The following is a 5,475-nucleotide window of genomic DNA, read 5'->3' on the forward strand; positions in this document are numbered from 1 at the left end:
ATACGATCAAAACAGGGTATTCTATATTCGAATTAGAATAAAAAACGAATATAAATAGATACCCAGAAAAAAATAAGTAAAACCCGTCAACGGACTCTCTATCTTCGCTTTTTCCATCTAATTGCTCTAGGATAACAAGCTAGTTAGAAATCCTTTATTTTTTCTCAGCCCAATCGCTCTTTTGATTTTGGAAAAAAAATATCTTCATCAATATACTCTTTCTTTTACACATTTATTGCTACCCCATAACATAATAATGGGGAATAGCTATATAGTTAGGACTCATAACAAAAATTAAAAAAATCCATTCATGGGAAAAGCTTTTCCCACATCAAGCACTAATCTCTTTTTAACGTACAATTAGATGGGTAATCATTCAAATAAAAAAGAAATGAGAACTCGTTGCTTTTTGTTTCCCTATAATTGGAGCCGCCAAGCTCTATCCCTTTATTAATTAAACCGAACTTAATTTTTTTGTTCCAAGTCAAAAAAATTAAAACAAAAAATTGGGCCGGATCCAATAAGAATGAAATCTTTTTAGAATTTGCCATTAATACGACATGCTACTTTTTCCATTTATTCCTTTCTGGATCAGTCGTGGTCTTACAAACTCTACCGATGATATGGACGAATCAATTGCTTCATAGAAATGTGTAAAAAATGAAGTCGCTCTTAAAAGCCGAGTACTCTACCATTGAGTTAGCAACCCCAATAGAATTAAAAAAAAGGATAAGTGTGTATATCCAATCGCAATAAAAACAATAAAAATAAAAGATTGAATTGTCTACTATGTTATACATTATACATTATTATATATATATATTTCGTTTAGTTTTTGATTGACTTTTCAATCAATTCCCTTTCAATCAAAAAAGAGCTTCTTGTTTGTATCTCAGAGAATCCAACGAACCCACCATTTAATGAAGTCAAAAAAGTTTATGTAACGTTAGTAAATCGATCCATTTATTCACAATCGGATTATATTTGTTTGAGACACTGTTGTCAATATTAATCTTGAAAAAAGAATACAATAGAAAAACTAAACGAACTAAAATTAAAAAATGAAATAAGAATATGAAATATAATATTAATATATTTTTCATATTCTTAATTCTATTATTATTATTCAATTATTTGATTATTCTATTTATTATGTTATAATTCTTTTTATTTATAATAAATAGAAATTGCTTAAATAGAAAATTATATTCTATTCGAAACTAAAAACTTATAAAAAAAATGATAGAAAAATAAAATAAGAAATTCAATATACAATATATATATACATTACAAATATATGTAAATAATATATATAAATAAAAATAATAAGTATTCTATAGAAAAATAATAAGTATTTTTAATATATACAAAAAGTATCTTTTTATTTTATTGTATTCGGCTCAATCCTTTTAGGAAAAGATTGGGCCGAGTTTAATTGCAATTAATTATTAATAGAACAAACGATAATTACTGGATTACAAAGTATCCATTGCTGGGAATTCAAATTTGATCTCTTTCCATACTTCACAAGCAGCAGCTAATTCAGGACTCCATTTGCTAGCCTCACGGATAATTTCATTACCTTCACGAGCAAGATCACGTCCCTCATTCCGAGCTTGTACACATGCTTCAAGAGCTACTCGATTAGCTACGGCACCTGGTGCATTTCCCCAAGGGTGTCCTAGAGTTCCTCCGCCAAATTGGAGTACAGAATCATCTCCAAAGATTTCAGTCAGAGCAGGCATATGCCAAACATGAATACCTCCTGAAGCAACAGGCAGAACACCAGGTAGAGAAACCCAATCCTGAGTGAAATAAATACCTCGACTTCGATCTTTTTCAATAAAATCATCACGCAGTAAATCAACAAAACCTAAAGTGATCTCCCTTTCCCCTTCAAGTTTACCTACTACGGTACCAGCGTGAATATGATCTCCACCAGACAAACGTAACGCTTTAGCTAGTACACGAAAGTGCATACCATGATTCTTTTGTCTATCGATAACTGCATGCATTGCACGATGGATATGAAGAAGTAGACCATTATCCCGGCAATAATGAGCTAAGCTAGTATTTGCAGTGAATCCCCCTGTTAAGTAATCATGCATTACGATAGGAACGCCCAATTCTCTGGCAAATACAGCTCTTTTCATCATTTCTTCGCATGTACCTGCAGTAGCATTTAAGTAATGCCCTTTGATTTCACCCGTTTCAGTCTGTGCTTTATAAAGTGCTTCGGCACAAAATAAGAAACGGTCTCTCCAACGCATAAATGGTTGGGAATTCACATTTTCATCATCTTTGGTAAAATCAAGCCCCCCGCGGAGACATTCATAAACCGCTCTACCGTAATTCTTAGCGGATAATCCCAATTTAGGTTTAATAGTACATCCCAATAGGGGACGGCCATACTTGTTCAATTTATCTCTCTCAACTTGGATGCCATGAGGCGGACCTTGGAAAGTTTTAATATAAGAAGTAGGGATTCGCAAATCCTCCAAACGTAGAGCGCGCAGGGCCTTGAACCCAAATACATTACCTACAATGGAAGTAAACATGTTAGTAACAGAACCTTCTTCAAAAAGGTCTAAGGGATAAGCTACATAAGCAATATATTGATTTTCTTCTCCAGCAACGGGTTCGATGTGGTAGCATCGTCCTTTGTAACGATCAAGACTGGTAAGCCCATCGGTCCACACAGTTGTCCATGTACCTGTAGAAGATTCGGCAGCTACCGCGGCACCTGCTTCTTCAGGCGGAACTCCGGGTTGAGGAGTTACTCGGAATGCTGCCAAGATATCAGTATCTTTGGTTCATAGTCAGGAGTATAATAATTCAATTTATAATCTTTAACACCAGCTTTGAACCCAACACTTGCTTTAGTCTCTGTTTGTGGTGACATAAATCCCTCCCTACAACTCATGAATTAAGAATTCTCGAAACAACAAGGTCTACTCGACATGACTTAGGAGTTAATAAAATATTTCACTTCACAAGAATCTTTCACAAATAATCAACAAATATTATCAATTAATCCGAAAAGTTCGTTATTAAACCATGGTATTTGATTTGTCAAATACATCATTATTGTATACTCTTTCATATGTATAGCGCAACCCAATCCTTGTTTTTTTTTTTCAAATTTCGAATCTCTTATCCCTTTTTTATTATTTGTTTTTATTTTTGAATCGAAATACCTAATCTAAATAATATAAAATTCACTCTTGACCTTGACAGTGATATATGTTGTATATGTAAATCCTAGATGTAAAAATAGACAGACTTCCCCCTCGAAAAGGGGGAAATAAATAGGTAAAAAAATATGCTAGGTATAAATCGTCTGCTGATGAAATAGGAAGGAAAGCCAATGAGATAGAAAAAATGAATCGTAAAGAGAGTTCAGGTTCGAATTCGATAGAGAATATAGATGGTATTGTCTATCATTATAGACAAATGAAAGACTTTCAAAAGATTTGATCCAATTGAAATTTTCAAAATGACTTGGGTAAACTAGAAAATTCAATCATTGAAATTGAATATTGAAATTGAATAAGTAAACAATTAAATTGGATTGGTTGGATGGTACCAAGAAAATAGAGTACTAACTCCCATTTCTTATTTATTATTGAATTAACCGATCAACTTGCTTTGTTATTGAACATTTATTTTTGATTTCAAAATTATTCGAAAAAAAAATGGATATATTTTTATATGAGAATAAATCCTACTACTTCTAGTCCTGAAGTTTCTGCGCTTGAAAAAAAAATCTGGGACGTATCGCCCAAATAATTGGTCCAGTACTAGATGTAGCTTTTCCCCCAGGGAAGATGCCTAATATTTACAACGCTCTGGTAGTTAAGGGTCGAGATACTGTTGGTCAACAAATTAACGTGACTTGTGAAGTACAACAATTATTAGGAAATAATCGAGTTAGAGCTGTAGCTATGAGTGCTACAGATGGTCTAATGAGAGGAATGGAAGTGATTGACACGGGAGCTCCTCTAAGTGTTCCAGTCGGCGGAGCAACTCTAGGACGAATTTTCAACGTACTTGGGGAGCCTATTGATAATTTGGGTCCTGTAGATACTCGCACAACATCTCCTATTCATAGATCTGCGCCTGCCTTTATACAATTAGATACAAAATTATCCATTTTTGAAACAGGAATAAAAGTAGTAGATCTTTTAGCCCCTTATCGCCGTGGAGGAAAAATAGGACTTTTCGGTGGAGCTGGTGTAGGTAAAACGGTACTCATTATGGAATTGATCAATAACATTGCCAAAGCTCATGGAGGTGTATCCGTATTTGGCGGAGTAGGTGAGCGTACTCGTGAGGGAAATGATCTTTACATGGAAATGAAAGAATCCGGAGTAATTAATGAACAAAATATTGCAGAATCAAAAGTAGCTCTAGTATACGGTCAAATGAACGAACCGCCCGGAGCTCGTATGAGAGTTGGTTTAACTGCCCTAACTATGGCGGAATATTTTCGAGATGTCAATGAGCAAGACGTACTTCTATTTATTGACAATATCTTCCGCTTCGTCCAAGCAGGATCTGAAGTATCTGCCTTATTGGGTCGAATGCCCTCTGCTGTGGGTTATCAACCCACCCTTAGTACTGAAATGGGTTCTTTACAAGAAAGAATTACTTCTACCAAAGAAGGGTCCATAACTTCTATTCAAGCAGTTTATGTACCTGCAGACGATTTGACCGATCCTGCTCCTGCCACGACATTTGCACATTTAGATGCTACTACTGTACTATCAAGAGGATTAGCGGCCAAAGGTATCTATCCAGCAGTGGATCCTTTAGATTCAACGTCAACTATGCTCCAACCTCGGATCGTTGGTGAAGAACATTATGAAACTGCACAAAGAGTTAAACAAACTTTACAACGTTACAAAGAACTTCAGGACATTATAGCTATCCTTGGGTTGGATGAATTATCCGAGGAGGATCGTTTAACCGTAGCAAGAGCACGAAAAATTGAACGTTTCTTATCACAGCCCTTTTTCGTAGCAGAAGTATTTACCGGTTCGCCGGGGAAATATGTTGGTCTAGCAGAAACAATTAGAGGGTTTAAATTGATTCTTTCTGGAGAATTAGATGGTCTTCCTGAACAAGCCTTTTATTTAGTGGGTAATATCGATGAAGCTACTGCGAAGGCTGTGAATTTAGAAATGGAGAGCAAATTGAAGAAATGACTTTAAATCTTTGTGTACTGACCCCCAATCGAATTGTTTGGGATTCAGAAGTGAAGGAAATCATTTTATCTACGAATAGCGGACAAATTGGAGTATTACCAAATCATGCGCCTATTGCCACAGCTGTAGATATAGGTATTTTGAGAATACGCCTTAACGACCAATGGTTAACGATGGCTCTCATGGGCGGTTTTGCTAGAATAGGCAATAATGAGATCACTGTCTTAGTAAATGATGCGGAGAAGGGTAGTGACATTGATCCACAAGA

This window comes from Abrus precatorius, unplaced genomic scaffold, assembly GCF_003935025.1.
Source record: "Abrus precatorius isolate BTA unplaced genomic scaffold, Abrus_2018 Scaffold7, whole genome shotgun sequence".
Taxonomy (NCBI): domain Eukaryota; kingdom Viridiplantae; phylum Streptophyta; class Magnoliopsida; order Fabales; family Fabaceae; genus Abrus; species Abrus precatorius.